Source organism: Pocillopora damicornis, chromosome 11 (assembly GCF_964200805.1).
Source record: "Pocillopora damicornis chromosome 11, jaPocDami1.2, whole genome shotgun sequence".
NCBI lineage: Eukaryota > Metazoa > Cnidaria > Anthozoa > Scleractinia > Pocilloporidae > Pocillopora > Pocillopora damicornis.
Window position 1 is genome coordinate 12,906,727 of NC_142680.1, and position 19,002 is coordinate 12,925,728.

A 19,002-nucleotide genomic window follows, 5' to 3' on the forward strand; every position below is an offset into this window, starting at 1 on the left:
TGCATATTTGAGCGGTCGAACGAAAAAACTCATTTCTCACAACTAATATATATTTTCACAAAAAAAAAAAACACACCACGGGTATCAGGATATATTGGCCTACAAAATATGAGAGTAGGAGAGAAACAAACTTGGGCGGCTCGCTGCTGTTTGTCTGATGCATGTTGACATCAGCTTTTGAGGTCATTTACCTTCTCAGTGACATAAGGACCAAAAAGTCTACAATTAAGTTTGTTTCTAGGCACTGGCAACAATGCAAGAGCCTTTTCTCCTGACTTGAAGTCACGTTCTACAACATCTACATCATAATTCTCTTTCAAAGGCATCTCGAAAGGACTAAGATTAGCTTTAGTTAACTCACAAGCTCTAAAACGCTTACTGGAAAAATCAGAATCATACTGCAAGAGATTCGTAGACTCAGTGCTGCTAGATGATAACTTCTTTTTAAGCAGTTTAAGAGGTCCTCTCACAGTGTGCTCAAATACAAGCTCTCAAAGCCATCTAACAAATGTGAAACGATTTGCAGTATTGCGTCACAACTTTTCTTAGACTGAGCAAGTACAAATGGTCTAAGAACCTCTGGCAGGTTTTGTTGACACCCAGGTGGCCAGGCAAGGGGGTCTCATCCGCTGTGCTTTGGGACAGTCATCTGGTACTGGACAGCCCACTCCTCTTCTGTGGGAACATGGGGTGGTCTCCACGTTTTCATTAGCACTCCATTCTTCGTAAAGTAACAGGTGGGGTTCTGAGATACTTCGCTAACACTCCTTTGAAATATAGGTGAGACCTCCGGGTCTTCGTGTTGTTCTGCAATGAGTTGAGAAGTTAACATCTTTTCGACCTGTTCCATTGAACTTTTCTCAGAAAGTACTTATACTGGCTGAGAGAAAGAGGGATTCGGTTGCTCACCCGTAAGGACCTGGCTGATGGCGGTGTCAGCTAATGTTACCTCTTTTGTCTCTGGTTTCTAACTTCTTACTTATGGCTCGCGTCACGACACATTATGGGTACAGACGGAGAATTCTCCTCTCTACTGGCTCTGGAGACTTTTCTTAACCACGATTGTCGGTGACAATACCATTGACACCTGCTGGTTTATACTGGTGTATACTGTGTATACGGTGGCACTGGGGTGTACTTGGAACTGATTCCTCTTATTAGAACAATCGCACAAGTGGACGACTTCTCAGAAAACACCAAAGTGTCACTCAGCAATAGAGACTGTGAGGCTCCAGTGCCTGTCAAGATCTTGATTGGTATGGAGTTGGACGTATGACAATGACACCGAACCATGGTGGACGAAGGGCTGAAAAAGATCCATGACAGATTTGCAGCGGCCACTGACTTCACTCACAGCACTTGCTCGAGTCTTCTCTCTTAGAACTTGGGGAGGGCGGTGTATCTTCACCAACAGCAGTTAAAGTCAATGTCTTAGCGAGAAAACCATCACGCTTAGGCGCCACTCTCCACTTTTCCGGGCAGCTAGAAATCAGCTGACCAGCTTTTCTGGAAAAGTAACATGTCGGCGGCTTGATGGGCGTACCTCTATCAAACTTGTTCTGTCTTGACCACGAGGAGCTGAAACGATTCCCATAATTGTCAGCAGGATTCTGCTTTGGATGTCCTCCGTCATTCTGCCGACTTCTCTGGTTTTGCAAACCATCGTGGTACCGAAGGAGGCAGAACTCTAGCGGGTGAAGTGTGAAGCTGATGAGGTTTCTCCATGAAGTTCACTTTGTGCCTCAACCAAAGCTCATCTGCTAGTCATGCACCTTTCTCTAAGGTTTGTGCTTTTTGCTCATCGACGAACGTTCGGACATCACCGTGAATGCACCCCTTAGACTCCTCTATTAAAACTAGTAGTCATTAACCTATCGTGACTCTCATCTACCCTCTGCGAATGGCACCGACGATCAAATAACTGTTCCTTACTTCTAGCAAATTCTACATAAGTCTGACTATTGACTTTCTGACGGTCTCTGAACCTCGGCAACTATTTGAGAAGCCTTTGAAATAATATCCTTAGCAGTGTCATAATTTGCAGCTTGCTCTACACTTAACTGTGTTTAAATTTTTCTTGCTTTACCGACTAGTACACTCTGTAATTGAATTACCCAGGAATCCGTGGGCCACTTAACATTGCCAGCTACTTTCTGAAAGCGCTAGAAACACTTCTCAGCGTCTGCTTCCTGAAATGAAAATACCAACATAAGATACTCGGTGATATCAAATTTCACCTTTCCTGTCTGTCCTTTTCTTCCATCCTTTCTTGTCTGTCTTTCTCTTCCACCCTTTCTTGTCTGTCCTTTTCCTCCATACTTTCTTGTCTTTCCTTTGCTTCTCTCTTCAGCCTTCCTTGCATTTCTAACTTTTACAGTTCTAACTCGTTGCTGTTTTTTTTCCAGTCTTCCCTAGTTGGACTATTTAACCATTCCATCCATGTATGATAGCTTGTGCCGTGTCTCTTGTTCAAGCTGTTAAGCTGAGTGTGCATATCGTGCAGTTGAAGCATTTAAGCTAGTTCGAGCATTTCACCTACTTCAGCTAGTCGGGATAGAGACTGCAATTTGTGCAGTTTAACCGTTTCCGCTACTTTGACTATTTCAATAGTCGAAGATATTAAGCTGATTTGTCATGAAAAAATTCAGTTAAATCTTACGGTTCATGAAGTTGAGCAAGTTAAAGTAGTTTGACCATCTCAAGCACGTGAACCAATTAAGTTAGATTGGGATATTTTTGGAGTATGATTGTCCACACTAGTTTGACTTTTCAATGATTATATGTGATTAGCCCGCATTAGTCAGTTTGACCATTTGAACTTCTTCAACCAATTCATATAGAATGAGCAATTTGTGCAGTTTGACTGTCTTTCCTGGTTTGACCTTTCAATCAGTTGAATCGATGAGGCTACTTTGATAATTTTAACTACTTGAAACAGTTCAGCTAGATTGTACAGTTTCTCTGCAGTTTCAAGAATTATGAGTTACTTTCACAATTTGAACGACTTCAACGAATTACAATAGATTCCGCAACTTTGTTCACTAGTTTGACCACCAAACCAGGTGAACAAATATCAGCTACTTGGACCATTTCAACCACTTCGACAAATTTAGCTACATTGTGGACATTTCTAGATTGAACCTATAAAGCTTTATGCATCCTGTGCAGTTACCTCACTTGAGCAAATTTGACAAGTTGAACTCTTTCAAAGAATTGAGAAAGATTTTGCATTTTTTGCTGTCAGGTTAACGGTCTTCGCTGGTTTGATGTTTTTGGCCAGTCGAATAGATTAAGCCAGCTAGACAATTCGAACTGTTGGAACCAATTCAGCTTCATGGTGCAGTTGAAAACGTGTAGCTAGTTTGACCATTTGAGCTACCTCAAGCAGTTAAGTATTGTGCAACTTGTGCAGTTCTACAGTATCGAAATCAGTGTGGGACCACTCATTGTCTTCGGCACCGCCAACCATTACATCCAAAGGTATCCTCATCTCTCTATCGAACATGAGCTCGAACGGGTTGTGCCCCGTGGAGGAGAGGCGATAGGCCATCAGACAGAAATCAAGGTTGTCATCCAGTGTAGCTGGATTATCTTCAAGTCTAGCTTTCAACATGCTCCTTAAGGTTTTGTGCAGATTTTCTACTTGGCCGTTGCCCTCAGGGTGATACGCGCTGCTGAGCGTCTTGTTAATACTCAGCAGCTGGCACATTTCCGAGAATGTTCTAGACTCCAAATTACGGCCTTGATAGCTATGAATGCTGTCAGGCACACCAGATCTGCAGATCCAGTTCCTTACAAGCACCTTTGTAGAGGTTGTGGCACGCTGGTTGGACATTGCAAACACCTCAGCTCTGTTAGTAAGACTGCACTAAACTGTTAAAATGTATCGGTTTCCTCTCCGAGACCGTGGCAAGGGAGCAACAATGTCAATATGGATGCGTTGCGTGGGGTTGCCAGTGGTGCTCTGGGTTTCCCCCTTCGCTTACACTTGGCACATGTCAGACATCGGTCGCAGTAGCAATGGACCTCTTTGGTCGCGCCAGGCCTCCGGAATCTAGCTTTCATCTTCATTAGACTCTCCATTCCTCCAAGGTGGGCGCCAGCAATGCCATCATGAACTTCGACAAGGGCCTGCTCCACTAACTGTTTCGGTACAACCATCCACAGTTTAGCTTGAGTAGTGTGGGCAGCTGACTTTATATAGAGAACTCGCTGTTGTAGCAACAACAGTTCAAACTGGGCCCAGACAGCACGAGCAGCACAGCGCATCGACGTGATGTTCCTCAACAGCTGGTTTCCTCCACTCTTTCAACAAACGACAAAGTACCAGGCTGATATCTGGATCATCTCTTTGGGCCTGTGCAACCACTTCTGGGTACCAACAATTTCTCACTTCACGTGGGGTTTTAAACACAGACCGGAAGGTAACTTGGGATAATCCTGTTGGAGTACACGATGGACAATTCCCATGTTGTCGTCTGGGCCTTCTAGACAAGGCGTCTGCATTGTTGTGTAACCTCCCCGGGTGACGTTGTATCTCAGAATCATACTGTAAGCACCCTAGCCAACAGGCCACTTCCCCTTGAGGCTCTTTAAAAGACATTAGCAAGACTAACGAGTGATTATCAGTCCTCAGGCGCAATTTTTGTCCCACCAAATAATAGCGAAAATGGTCCACATTGTTTACCACAGCTAGCATCTCTAATCGAGTCCCACAATAGTTCTTTTCCTGCTCATTCAAAGAACGACTCCCGTAAGCTATCACACGCTCAGTGTCATTGCGTTGCAATCGAGATAAAACAGCGCCAATGCCCAAGGGTTGGCTGGCATCTGTGTCAAGTACGAATAATCCTGCATCAGGACTAAAATCGGGATATGCCAAGACCGGTGCAATGGTCAAGCGATGTTTCAGTTCATTGAAGGCACTTTCTTGTTCCATCTGCCACTGGAAAGAAACACCCTTCCTCGACAATTCGTAGAGTGGTTCTGCGACGATCGAGAATCCAGAAATAAACCGCCTATAGTAATGGCAAGACCAATGAAGCTTTGGAGCTCTTTGATGTCTACTGGGGTTGGCCAAGTTCTGACAGTCTGGACCTTGTCAGGGTCAGTTTTGATGCTATCTGAAGAGACAACATGCCCTGCGAACGAAATATCTCTCTTTAGAAACCGACACTAAGTTGGCTTCAGCTTAAGAGCAGCAGTTCATATCCTGTCAAATAATAACCGTAGGCGATGCAGATGTTCCTCGAGGGAAGGGGCCCAGATAATGATATCATCCAAATACGCAAGACAGTGTGTCGAAGTCGGTTCACTGAGTGCTAGATTCATCAATCTGGTAAATCTAGCTGGCCCATTCGTGAGTCCAAAAGGCATAACCCTCCATCGGAATTGTCCACGATGGGTCGAGAATGCTGTTTTGGGTCTGTCCACTTCTTTTACTTGCATCTGCCGATACCCAGACGCCAAATACAGACAGGAGAACCATGGGCCACCACCCAGCGCTTCCACGACATCATCGGTCCTCGCTAACGGTATTGCATCTTTCTATGTACACAAATTCAGTTAGCGGTAATCAATGCACATACGGTAACTTCCATCATGTCTCCTTACCAAAACAACCGGACTGCTCCAGGGGCTCTGTGACTCTTCAACTCTACCATTCGCTAGCGGCTCGTCCAGCTGTTGATTTATGATCTCCCCCTGGTGTGGTAGTATGCGACGAGGAAGCTGCTTAATGGGAGCATGCTCACCAGTGTTAATGTTGTGTTCCATAAGATCTAATCATCCTAAATCAGAATTGTTAATTGCAAATATGCCCTCATATTGGTCTATCAGTAGGAAAAGTTGCCTTTTCTGCTCATCGGAAAGCCCATCTGAACTTGTCTGGATAACTTTTGCCCCTCTATTCTATTCTCTCTTTCTGTACTGTCCTGCTTGTCATCCTCAATATTTCTGTCTATAACTGAGGAGTATGGATGGTTAGGTGCTGATGGAGTAACGCCAATTTCTGTAGGAGTAGCAGTGCCACTTACACCGCTGACGGTATGGTATTCAGCAACTGGGAGAGGTGATCGTAAGGTGAGAACTTTGTCGGAAAAGTTAGCCACCCCAACAAGAGTCTGTCCTGCCTCTGGCACTACTAAGGAACGAGTCATACTTATCTTAGAAGTCCCCTGTACTTCTTTTCACCCCTCCAGGATTCTAGGGCTTCCGGAATTCTGTTCGTAACCTCCATCTGTTCTAGTTCTTATCTCTTGTTCAGTCCCCGGTTCTAGCTGTATATCTGCACATAAAAAGATTCTACAAACACGTAGGGTTAGCCAAACCTAACCAAACCAAACCAAACCAACCCCAAAGCCTGACCCAAACCCTAACTCTAACCATAACCCTAAGCAATTACTGGTGTAGCCTTGCAGCATCTGAGTGGAATTTCCGACTTGCGCTGTTTTGAGCATTATCGGATGGAAAACATATTTTTATTTGTTTGCAATTAAACCGGGCGATTGTGAGTTAAAGCTCACAAAAAAGCGTTTTCGCCTTTTGGTTTCTAAAATACGCTGCTTTCAGCTTTATCGCACAAAAAACATGTTTCCAGCGTAACTGCATCGAAGAAACGTTTCTGCCTCTTTGCAGCTAGTCACCCTTAGTAGAACTTGATTTCACTAAACCAACGTTTTCGTTTGTTTTCGGCTAAGTTACCACTGTCATCAGCATTATCTTTCTGCGAACAACGCCTTGTACTCTTTTGTAACTAGACTACAGGTTTTCACGGTTTATCGCACTAAAGACATGTTTTGATCTGTTGGCAACTAAATTAAACTGCTTTAAGCTTTATCTTACGGCAAAGTAGCGTTTTCCCTCTTTAAATGCTAAAATACGCTGCTTTTAGCCTCATTGCACCATAAACATGTGTTCGCTTGTTTTCTGTAAAATTGCCCTGTTTCCAGCGTTATAGCAACGGGAAAAGATATTTTGCAAGGCTGCAGCGAGTCACGCTGATTTTTACTTGATTTTACTTAAAACAACGTTTTTGCTTGTTTTTGGCTTGGTTCTGCTGTAATCAGCATCATCTTTCTGAGCAGAACGTTTTCCTCTTTGTTCGTTACCAAACTACACTTTTGACGCTAGATATTAGCGAAAGAATGTTTTGGTTTGTTGGCAACTAAATTAAGTTGCTTTGAGCCCTATGTCACACACAAAAAAAGCGTTTTTCCCTTTCTGTGTTTAAAATACGCTGCGTGTAGCTTTATTGCAGGAAAAACATGTTTTGCTTTGTTTGCGGTAAAATTGGGCTGTTTCCAGTGTTATTGCACCGGAAAAAGGTTGTCTGCCAGTTGCAGCGAGTTACTTTGATTTTACTTGATTTTACTCAAAACAACGTTTTTGTTTGTTTTTTGCTAAGGTAAGCTGTTTTCAGCATTATGTTTCTGAGAACAGGCTTTTCCTTTTTTTCCAAGTTAAACTTCGCTTTTGACCCTTGATCATACGGAAAACATGTTTTGGTTTGTTGGCAACGAAATTGGAAGCTTCGAACTTTATGTCAGAAAAAGCAGCGATTTAGTTTTTCGCCAGAAAACACGCTGCCTCAAGCTTCATAATACCGAAAATATGTTTTGGTTAGTTGGCACCAAAATTGAGTTCTTTGAGTATTGTATCGCAAAAAGCAGCGTTTTTGCTTTTTGTTTGCTAAAACACGTTGCACTCACACAACGGTCTGTTTGCCGTAAAGTTGTGTTGTTTCCATCGTTATTTTACGGGAAAAAGGTTTTCTTCCAGTTTGCAGCGGTCACCCTCCTCTTCTCTTGATTGTACTCAAAACCACGTTTTTTCTTGTGATTGGCTGAGTGACAACGGTTTTGGTAGTTTTTGGCTAGGTTACGTTGTTTTCAGCATCATCTTTGTGAGAACAGCCTCAATAGCGTTTTTCCTTTTTAATTGCTAGAATACGCTGTTTTCAGCTTTATTGCACCAAAAACACATTCTTGCCTTGGTTACCGTCAAATTGGGCTTTTTCCAGCGTTATTGCACCGGTAAATGGATTTCTTTTCCAGTTTTTTGCGAGTGACGCTGATTTTTACTTGAGGGCACTCAGAACAACATTTTGGCCTGTTTTAGTTAAGTTACTCTGTTTTCAGCAGTATCTTTCTGAGAGCAACCATTTTCTCGGTTTTGTAAGTAAACTACACTTTTGACGCTTTATCTTACCGAAAACATGTTTTGGTTTAGTTGCAGCTAAATTGGAAGCTTCCAGCTTTATGTCAGAAAAAGCAGCCATTTAGTGTTTCGTTGGAAAACACGCTGCTTTGAGTTTTATAGCACCGAAAATATCTTTTGGCTAGTTGCCAACGAAATTGAGCTTCTTTGAGTTTTATATTGCAAAAACCAGCGTTTTTGCTTTTTCTTGGCTACCACACGTTCCACTCAGCTTTATAGCAAAAAAAAGAATGTTTTGGTCTGTTTGCCGTAAAGTTGTGGGTTTTGCAGTGGTATTACACAGGAAAAAGGTTTTCTTTGAGTTTGCAGCGAGTCCGGCAAATTTTTCCTCGATTTTACTCAAAACAAGGCTTTCACTTGTGTTTGGCTAAGTTACGCTGTTCCAGAATCCTCCTTCTGAGAACAACCTTTTCCTCTTCTTTCGTGAGCAAACTACACATTTGACGCTCTATATTACCGGAAAAATGTTTTGGTTTGTTGCCAACTAAACTAAGCTGCTTTGAGCCTTATGTCACAAAAGACAGCGTTTTTTCCTCGCTGTGTTTAAAATACGTTGCGTTTAGCTTTATTGCAGGAAAAACATGTTTTGGTTTGTTTGCCGTAACAGTGGGCTGTTCCCAGCGTTATTGCAACGGAAAAAGGTTTTCTCCCAGTTTGCAGCGAGTCACGCTGATTTTTACTTGATTTTACTCAACGAAACGTTTTCGTCTCTTTCCGGCTAGTTGACGCTGTTTTCAGCAATATGTTTCTGAGAACAGGCTTTTCCTTTCTTTCCTACCAAAACTGCGCTTTTGACCTTTTATCTTACCAAAACCATCATTTGGTCTGGTTGCAACTAAATTAGAAGCTTCGAGCTTTATGTCACAAAAAGCAGCGATTTAGCTTTTTGCGAGAAAACACGCTGTTTTAAGTTTCGTTCAGACGGAAAATATGTTTTGGTTAGTTGACAACGAAATTGGGCTTCTTTGAGCTGTATATCACAAAAAACAGCCTCTTTGCATTTTCGTTGCTAAAAGACTTTCCACTCAACTTTATAGCACAAAAAATATGTTTTGGTTTGTTTGGCGTCAAACTGGGCTCTTTCCACTGTTATTGAACCGGTAAATGGATTTCTGTTTCTAGTTTTTAGCGAGTGACCTTGATTTTATTTGATTGCCTTCAAAAGAACGTTTTAGCCTGTTTTTGGCAAAGTTACACTGTCTTCAGTACTATCTTTCTTAGAACAACCTTTGCCACATTTCCCTACATGAAATACGTTTTTGACGCTCTAACCTATCAAAAATATGTTTTGGTGCGTTTGCAGCGAGTTGGGGCTGGTTTGAGCTTTGTGTCACATCAAAAGAGCGTTTTTCTGCGTGTGTGTTTAAATAAGCTTCTTTCAGCTATATTGCAGGAAAAACATGTTTTGGTTTGTGTGCCGTAGAATTGCGCTGTTTCCAACGATATTGCACGGGAAAAAGGTTTCCGGCTAGTTTGCAGTGAATCACGTAGATTTTTACTTGATTTGAATAAAAGCAACGTTTCTGCTCGTCTTCTGCTAAGTTACGCTGTTTTCAGCATTATCTTTTTGAGAGCAACCATTTTCTCTGTTTGGTAACTAAACTGCACTTTTGACGCTCTCTCTTACCGAAAACATGTTTTGTTTTTTTTGCAACTAAATTAGAAGCTTCGAGCCTTATATCACAAAAAAACAGCAATTTGGTTTTATCGTAGCAAGATGCGCTGCTTCAACCTTCATAGCACCAAAAACATGTTTTGCTTTGTTAACAACAACATTGGGCTTCATTGAGCTATATATCACCAAACAAAAAGCGTTTTTTTTCTTTTGTTGCTAAAACACGCTGGAATCAGCTATATAGCATAAAAAGCATATTTTGGTTTGTTTGCTGTAAAATTTTGTCGCTGCCAGCGTTATTGCACCTGAAAAAGTTTTTCTTGCAGTTTGCAGCGAGTCACCCTGGTTTTTTACTTCATTTTACTCAAAACAACGTTTTTACTTGTGTCTGGCTAACTGACGCCAATTTAGAATCCTCTTTCTGAGAACAACCTTTACCTCTGTTTTCGTACCCAAACTACACTTTTGATGCTCTATATTACTGGAAAAATGTTTTGGTTTGTTGGCAACTAAATTAGATTATCTTTGAGCCGTATATCAGAGAAAGCAGCGTTTTTGCCTTTCTGTAGTTAAAATACGCTGCGTTTAGCTCTATTAGAGGAAAACATGTTTGGGTTTGTTTGCCGTAAAATGGGGCTGTTCTCAGCGTTATTGCACTGGGAAAAGGTGTTTTGCCAGTTTTTAGCGAGTCATGCTGATTTTTATCTCATTTTGCTGAAAAGAACGTTTTCGTTTGTTTTGGGCTAAGTAACGTTGTTTTCAGGATTATGCTTCTGAGAAGGGGCTTTTCCCTGGCTTCCTACGTAAACTGTGTTTTTGACCCTTTATCTTATCGAAAACATGTTTTGGCGTGTTGGCAATGAAATCGGATGTTTCGAGCATTTTGTTACAAAAAAAACAGCGATTTCGTTTTCGTTTCTGAATACCCTTTTTCGAGTCTCATAGTAGCGAAAATACGTTTTTGTAGGTTGGCAACAAAATCGCGCTGCTTTGAGTTTTGTGTCACAAAAAAAAGCGTTTTTGCTTTTTCGTTGCTAAAACACGTTGGACTCAGCTTTATAGCACAAAAAACATGTTTGGTTTGTTTGCTGTAATATTGGGTTGTTTTCAGTCTTATTGCACCAAGAAAAGGTCTTCTTCCAGTATGCAGCGAGTCACCCTGATTTTCACTTGACTTTACTGAAACAACGGTTTTGCTTTCTTTTGGCTGAGTTACGCTGTCTCAGAATCGTCTTTCTGAGGACAACCTTGTTCTCTGTTTCCGTAACCTAACTACACTTTGGACGCTCTGTATTACCGGAAAAATGTTTTGGCTTGTTGGGAACTTAATTAGGTTACCTTTGAGCGTCAAAAGTGCAGTTTAGTTACAAAACCGAGAAAACAGCGTAACTTAGGAGAAGACAAGCAGAAACGTTACTTTTAGTAAAATCAATAAAATCAACCAAAAATCTACGTGACTCACTACAAACTAGCAGGAAACCATTTCCCCATGCAATATCGTTAGAAAAAGCGCAATTCTACGGCACAGGAACCAAATCATGGTTTTGCTGCAATAAAGCTTAAAGCACAGAAAAGAAAAAACGCTCTCTTTTGTGACAGAAAGCTCAAACCAGCTCAAATTCGCTGCAAACAAACCAAAAGATGTTTTGGTAAGTTAGAGCGTCAAAAACGGATATCATGTAGGAAAAAGTGGTAAAGGTTGTTGTTAGAAAGATAATGCTTAAAACAGCGTAACTTAGCCAAAAACAGGCCAAAACGTTCTTTTGAGTGCCATCAAGTAAAAATCAGCGTCACTCGTTAAAAATTGGAAAAGAAATCCATTTACCGCTGCAATAATGCTGGAAAATGCCCAATTTGACGGCAAACAAAGCAAAACATTTTTGGTGGGATGAAACTGAAAGCAGCGTAATTTACAAGGGCAGTTTGGTAACAAAAAAAGAAGGAAAGCCTAGCCAAAAGCTAGCAAAACCGTTGTTTTGAGTAAAATCAAGCGAAAAGCAGGGTGACTCGCTGCAAACTAGAAGAAAATCTTTTCCCGGTGCAAAACGCTGTTAACAACACAATTTTACGGCGAACAAACCAAAATATGGTGTTTGTGCTATAAAGCTGATTGCAACGCGTTTCGCAACAAAAAGCAAAAACGCTGTCTTTGGGGATGTAAGCCTGAAAGAAGCCTAATTTTGTTGCCGAGAAATCAAAACATATTCTCGTTGCAGCAGTGTATTTTGCAACGAAAGCCGAATTGTTGTTTTTTGCGAGCTAAGGCTCGCAGCTTCCACTGTAGTTGCCAAAAACCAAAAACATGTTTTCGGTAAGATAAAGGATTAACAGCGCAGTTTAAGTACGAAAAAAGGTGAAGGCTGTTCCTCCAAACATAACACTGAAAACAGCGTAACTCACCCGAAAATAAACGGAAACGTTCTTAGGAGTAAAATCAAGTAAAAATCAAAGTGACTCGCTGAAAACTGGCAGAAGACATTTTCCGGTGCAATATCGCCGGAAACAGCCCAATTTTATGGCAAACAAACCAAAACATGTTTTTCCTGCAATAAAGCTTAACACAGCGTATTTTAAACACAGAAAGGCAGAAACGCTCTTAAGGCTCAAGGTAACCTGATTAAGTTGCCAACAAGCCAAAACATATTTCGGTAATATAGAGCGTCCAAAGTGTTGTTTGGTTACGGAAACGGAGAACAAGGTTGTCCTCAGAAAGACGATTCTGAGACAGCGTAACTCAGCCAAAAGAAAGCAAAACCGCTGTTTCAGTAAAATCAAGTGAAAATCAGGCTGACTCGCTGCATACTGGAAGAAGACCTTTTCTTGGTGCAATAAGTCTGAAAACAACCCAATATTACAGCAAAAAAGCAAAAACACCTTTTTTTGTGACACAAAACTCAAAGCAGCACGATTTTGTTGCCAACCTACAAAAACGTATTTTCGCTACTATGAGACTCGAAAAAGGGTATTCAGAAACGAAAACGAAATCGCTGTTTTTTTGTAACAAAATGCTCGAAACATCCGATTTCATTGCCAACACGCCAAAACATGTTTTCGATAAGATAAAGGGTCAAAAAAACAGTTTACGTAGGAATTCAGGGAAAAGCCCCTTCTCAGAAGCATAATGCTGAAAAAACCTTACTTAGCCCAAAACAAACGAAAACGTTCTTTTGAGCAAAATGAGATAAAAATCAGCATGACTCGCTAAAAACTGGCAAAAAACAAAGCAAACAAACCAAAATATGCTTTTTATGCTATATAGCTGATTCCAGCGTGTTTTAGCAACCAAAAAAAAAAACGCTTTTTGTTTGGTGATATATAGCTCAAGGAAGCCCAATGTTGTTGTTAACAAAGCAAAACATGTTTTCGGTGCTATGAAGGTTGAAGCAGCGCATCTTGCCACGATAAAACCAAATTGCTGTTTTTTTCTGATATAAGGCTCGAAGCTTCTAATTTAGTTGCAAAAAAAACAAAACATGTTTTCGGTAAGAGAGAGCGTCAAAAGTGCAGTTTAGTTACAAAACAGAGAAAATGGTTGCTCTCAAAAAGATAATGCTGAAAACAGCGTAACTTAGCAGAAGACGAGCAGAAACGTTGCTTTTATTCAAATCAAGTAAAAATCTTCGTGATTCACTGCAAACTAGCCGGAAACCTTTTTCCCGTGCAATATCGTTGGAAACAGAGCAATTCTACGGCACACAAACCAAAACATGTTTTTCCTGCAATATAGCTGAAGGAAGCTTATTTAAACACACACGCAGAAAAACGCTCTTTTGATGTGACACAAAGCTCAAACCAGCCCCAACTCGCTGCAAACGCACCAAAACATATTTTTGATAGGTTAGAGCGTCAAAAACGTATTTCATGTAGGGAAATGTGGCAAAGGTTGTTCTAAGAAAGATAGTACTGAAGACAGTGTAACTTTGCCAAAAACAGGCTAAAACGTTCTTTTGAAGGCAATCAAATAAAATCAAGGTCACTCGCTAAAAACTAGAAACAGAAATCCATTTACCGGTTCAATAACAGTGGAAAGAGCCCAGTTTGACGCCAAACAAACCAAAACATATTTTTTGTGCTATAAAGTTGAGTGGAAAGTCTTTTAGCAACGAAAATGCAAAGAGGCTGTTTTTTGTGATATACAGCTCAAAGAAGCCCAATTTCGTTGTCAACTAACCAAAACATATTTTCCGTCTGAACGAAACTTAAAACAGCGTGTTTTCTCACAAAACGCTAAATCGCTGCTTTTTGTGACATAAAGCTCGAAGCTTCTAATTTAGTTGCAACCAGACCAAATGATGGTTTTGGTAAGATAAAAGGTCAAAAGGGCAGTTTTGGTAGAAAAGAAAGGAAAAGCCTGTTCTCAGAAACATATTGCTGAAAACAGCGTCACCTAGCCGGAAAGAGACGAAAACGTTTCGTTGAGTAAAATCAAGTAAAAGTCAGCGTGACTCGCTGCAAACTGGGAGAAAACCTTTTTCCGTTGCAATAACGCTGGGAACAGCCCACTGTTACGGCAAACAAACCAAAACATGTTTTTCCTGCAATAAAGCTAAATGCAACGTATTTTAAACACAGCGAGGAAAAAAGTTTTTTTTGTGACATAAGGCTCAAAGCAGCCTAGTTTAGTTGGCAACAAACCAAAACATTTTTCCGGTAATATAGAGCGTCAAATGTGTAGTTTGCTCACGAAAGAAGAGGAAAAGGTTGTTCTCAGAAGGAGGATTCTGGAAGAGCGTAACTTAGCCAAACACAAGTAAAAGCCTTGTTTTGAGTAAAATCAAGGGAACATTTGCCGGACTCGCTGCAAAGTGAAAGAAAACCTTTTTCCTTTGCAATACCACTGCAAAACCCACAACTTTACGGCAAACAGAGCAAAACATTTTTTTTTTTTTGCTATAAAGCTGAGTGTAACCTGTGGTAGCCAAGAAAAAGCAAAAACGCTGGTTTTTGCAATGTAAAACTCAAAGAAGCTCAATTTCGTTGGCAACTAGCCAAAAGATATTTTCGGTGCTATAAAATTCAAAGCAGCGTGTTTTCCAACGAAACACTAAATGGCTGCTTTTTCTGACATAAAGCTGGAAGCTTCCAATTTAGCTGCAACTAAAACAAAACATATTTTCGGTAAGATAAAGCGTCAAAAGTGTAGTTTACTTACAAAACAGAGAAAATGGTTCCTCTCAGAAAGATACTGCTGAAAACAGAGTAACTTAGCTAAAACAGACTAAAATGTTGTTCTGAGTGCCCTCAAGTAACAATCAGCGTCACTCGCAAAAAAGTGGAAAAGAAATCCATTTACTGATGCAATAACGCTGGAAAAAGCCCAATTTGACGGTAACCAAGGCAAGAATGTGTTTTTGGTGCAATAAAGCTGAAAACAGCGTATTCTAGCAATTAAAAAGGAAAAACGCTATTGAGGCTGTTCTCACAAAGATGATGCTGAAAACAACGTAACCTAGCCAAAAACTAGCAAAACCGTTCTCACTCAGCCAATCACAAGAAAAAACGTGGTTTTGAGTACAATCAAGAGAAAAGCAGAGTGACTCGCTGCAAACTGGAAGAAAACCTTTTACCCGTGCAATAACGATGGAAACAACACAACTTTACGGCAAACAGACCGTTGTGTGAGTGCAACGTGTTTTAGCAAGCAAAAAGCAAAACCGCTGCTTTTTGCGATATAAAGCTCAAAGAACTCAATTTTGGTGCCAACTAACCAAAACATATTTTCGGTATTATGAAGCTTGAGGCAGCGTGTTTTCTGGCGAAAAACTAAATCGCTGCTTTTTCTGACATAAAGTTCGAAGCTTCCAATTTCGTTGCCAACAAACCAAAACATGTTTTCCGTATGATAAAGGGTCAAACGCGAAGTTTAACTCGGAAAAAAAGGAAAAGCCTGCTCTCAGAAACATAATGCTGAAAACAGCTTACCTTAGCAAAAAAACAAACAAAAACGTTGTTTTGAGTAAAATCAAGTAAAATCAAAGTAACTCGCTGCAAACTGGCAGACAACCTTTTTCCGGTGCAATAACACGGGAACAGCCCAATTTTACCGCAAACAAAGCAAAACATGTTTTTCCTGCAATAAAGCTACACCCAGCGTATTTTAAACACAGAAAGGGAAAAACGCTTTTTTTGTGTGTGACATAGGGCTCAAAGCAACTTAATTTAGTTGCCAACAAACCAAAACATTCTTTCGGTAATATCTAGCGTCAAAAGTGTAGTTTGGTAACGAACAAAGAGGAGAACGTTCTGCTCAGAAAGATGACGCTGATTACAGCAGAACCTTAAGTAAAATCAAGTAAAAATCAGCGTGACTCGCTGCAGCCTTGCAAAACATCTTTTCCCGTTGCAATAACGCTGGAAACAGGGCAATTTTACAGAAAACAAGCGAACACATGTTTATGGTGCAATGAGGCTGAAAGCAGCGTATTTTAGCATTTAAAAAGGGAAAACGCTACTTTGCCGTAAGATAAAGCTTAAAGCAGTTTAATTTAGTTGCCAACAGACCAAAACATGTCTTTGGTGTGATAAACCGTGAAAACCTATAAAAGAGTACAAAGCGTTGTTCGCAGAAAAATAATGCTGAGGACAGTGGTAACCCTAACCAGATGCTGCAAGGCTACACCGGTAATTGCTTAGGGTTATGGTTAGGGTTAGGGTTTAGGTCAGGCTTTGGGGTTGGTTTGGTTTGGTTAGGTTTGGCTAACCGTACGTGTTTGTAGAATCTTTTTATGTGCAGATATACAGCTAGAACCGGGGACTGAACAAGAGATAAGAACTAGAACAGATGGAGGTTACGAACAGAATTCCGGAAGCCCTAGAATCCTGGAGGGGTGAAAAGAAGTACAGGGGACTTCTAAGATAAGTATGACTCGTTCCTTAGTAGTGCCAGAGGCAGGACAGACTCTTGTTCGGGTGGCCAACTTCTCCGACAAAGTTCTCACGTTACGATCACCTCTCCCTGTTGCTGAATACCATACCGTCAGCGGTGTAAGTGGCAGTGCTACTCCTACAGAAATTGGCGTTAGTCCATCAGCACCTAACCATCCATACTGCTCAGTTATAGACAGAAATATTGAGGATGATAAGCAGGAAAGTACAGAAAGAGCGAATAGAATAGAGGGGCAAAAGTTATCCAGCCAAGTTCAGATGGGCTTTCAGATGAGCAGAAAAGGCAATTTTCCCTACTGATAGACCAATATGAGGGCATATTTGCAATTAACAATTCTGATTTAGGATGATTAGATCTTATGGAACACAACATTAACACTGGTGAGCATGCTCTTATTAAGTAGCTTCCTCCTCGCATACTACCGCACCAGGGGGAGATCATAAATTAACAGCTGGACGAGTCGCTAGCGAATGGTAGAGTTGAAGAGTCGCAGAGCCTCTGGAGCAGTCCGGTTGTTTTGGTAAGGAGACATGATGGAAGTTACCGTATGTGCATTGATTACCGCAAACTGAATTTGTGTACATAGAAAGATGCAATACCGTTAGCGAGGACCGATGATGTCGTGGAAGCGCTGGGTGGTGGCCCATGGTTCTCCTGTCTGTATTTGGCGTCTGGGTATCGGCAGATGCAAGTAAAAGAAGAGGACAGACCCAAAACAGCATTCTCGACCCATCGTGGACAATTCCGATGGAGTGTTATGCCTTTTGGACTCACGAATGGGCCAGCTAGATTTACCAGATTGATGAATCTAGCACTCAGTGAACCGACTTCGACACACTGTCTTGCGTATTTGGATGATATCATTATCTGGGCCCCTTCCCTCGAGGAACATCTGCATCGCCTACGGTTATTATTTGACAGGATACGAACTGCTGCTCTTAAGCTGAAGCCAACTTAGTGTCGATTTCTAAAGAGAGAAGTTTCGTTCGCAGGGCATGTTGTCTCTTCAGATAGCATCAAAACTGACCCTGACAAGGTCCAGACTGTCAGAACTTGGCCAACCCCAGTAGACATCAAAGAGCTCCAAAGTTTCATTGGTCTTGCGATTACTATAGGCGGTTTATTTCTGGATTCTCGATCGTCGCAGAACCACTCTACGAATTGTCGAGGAAGGGTGTTTCTTTCCAGTGGCAGATGGACAAGAAAGTGCCTTCAATGAACTGAAACATCGCTTGACCATTGCACCCGTCTTGGCATATCCCGATTTTAGTCCTGATACAGGATTATTCGTACGTGACACAGATGCCAGCCAACCCTTGGGCATTGGCACTGTTTTATCTCGATTGCAACGGAATGACACTGAGCGTGTGATAGCTTACGGGAGTCGTTCTTTGAATGAGCAGGAAAATAACTATTGCGGGACTCGATTAGAGATGCTAGCTCTGGTAAACAATGTGGACCATTTTCGCTATTACTTGGTGGGACAAAAAATTGCGCCTGAGGACTGATAATCACTCGTTAGTCTGGCTAATGTCTTTCAAAGAGCCTCAAGGGCAAGTGGCCTGTTGGCTAGGGGGCTTACAGTATGATTCTGAGATACAACGTCACCTGGGGAGGTTACACAACAATGCAGACGCCTTGTCTAGAAAGCCCAGACGACAACATGGCAATTGTCCATCGTGTACTCCAACAGGATTATCCCAAGTTACGGTTGTTGCTAGAGACCTTACGATCGGTGAAACCCCACGTGAAGTGAGAAATTGTTGGTACCCAGAAGTGGTTGCACAGGCCGAAAGAGATGGTCCAGATATCAGCCTCATACTTTGTCGTTTGTTGAAAGAGTTGAGGAAACCAACTGTTGAGGAACATGACGTCGATGCGCGGTGCTGCTCGTGCTGTCTGGGCCCAGTTTGAACTGTTGTTGCTACAACAGCTGGTTCTCTATATAAAGTCAGCTGCCCACACTACTCAAGCTAAACTGTGGATGGTTGTACCGAAAGAGTTAGTGGAGCAGGCCCTTGTTGAAGTTCATGATAGCGTTGCTGGCGCCCACCTTGGAGGAATGGAGAGTCTAATGAAGATGAAAGCTAGATTCTGGAGGCCTGGCGTGACCGAAGAGGTGCATTGTTACTACGACCGATGTCTGACATCTGCCAAGTGTAAGCGAAGGGGGAAACCCAGAGCACCACTGGCAACCCCACGCAACGCATCCATATTGACATTGTTGCTCCCTTGCCACGGTCTCGGAGAGGAAACCGCTACATTTTAACAGTTCAGTGCAGTC